The sequence below is a fragment of the Heloderma suspectum genome, chromosome 2 (genome assembly GCF_057233095.1).
Source record: "Heloderma suspectum isolate Gila_16-S chromosome 2, 16-S_ref, whole genome shotgun sequence".
NCBI classification, from domain to species: domain Eukaryota; kingdom Metazoa; phylum Chordata; class Lepidosauria; order Squamata; family Helodermatidae; genus Heloderma; species Heloderma suspectum.
In genome coordinates, this window is record NC_139459.1 from 404,751,351 (window position 1) to 404,752,240 (window position 890).

Consider the following 890-nt stretch of genomic DNA (forward strand, 5'->3'; position numbering starts at 1 on the left):
GCGGCCCGCCGCCCGCCGGCAGACACGAGCCGCGGCGCGGGAGGGCGGCGGCGGGCGCTTCCGCCCGGCCCCAAGATGGAGACCATGGAGCGGACGGGCGCCGTGGCGCAGCCGCGGGCTGGCGATGGGGGGGGGAGCCCCGCAAAGCCGCGAGGGGCGGAGCGCCTTCCCTGGGCCGCGCTGCAGCGCCCTCTCCGTGCCGGCGGGGGATGGGGCTTGTAGTCCAGCGCGTCTGGAGGGCGCCCGGCCAGGGAAGGCGGCGCAGGGCGGGCGCGGAAGTCTGAAAGCGCTGGCGGGCGCGCGCGCTCTCGCCGCCCCATCGGCCGGGGCAGCCAGGCAGGCGGGCGGGGCGGGGCGGGGCCTTCTCTGCGGTGGCCCCACTCTGTGGAGCTCCCTCCCCGGGGAACTCCGCCGTGCCCGCTCGCTCATGAGCGTCTGCCGCGCATTAAAAACATGGCTGTTCAGGCAGGCGTTTGGGGCGGGCTAGGGCGTTTTAGAAAACGTTTTCACTGTAGAATTCTATCGTTTCAAACGGTTTTACTGTACGTTGTACATCGCCCAGAGTGGCTGGGCGACCAGCCGGATGGGCGGTTAATAAATTTAATAAATAAATAAATAAATAAATAAAATTCGTAGGTAGAGATGAAAATGTCGGGATGACCGCCGCAATTTAAATAGAAATGCGGCGTCACAGCATAGCGCGGAGGACTCACGTCCCCTGATGATACTTTCAGGATTCATTTTTATCATTACCGCAGGGTTGCTCGGGACAGGCCCTGTCAAAGGCCTCCTGCCTCTTCCACACCGCGGAAACAAAGCCCGCCTGGGCCTCTCTCTTCCCAGGCGCAGCCCGGCACTCCTGCCTCTGTGTGTGTGTCGTTAATGGCAAA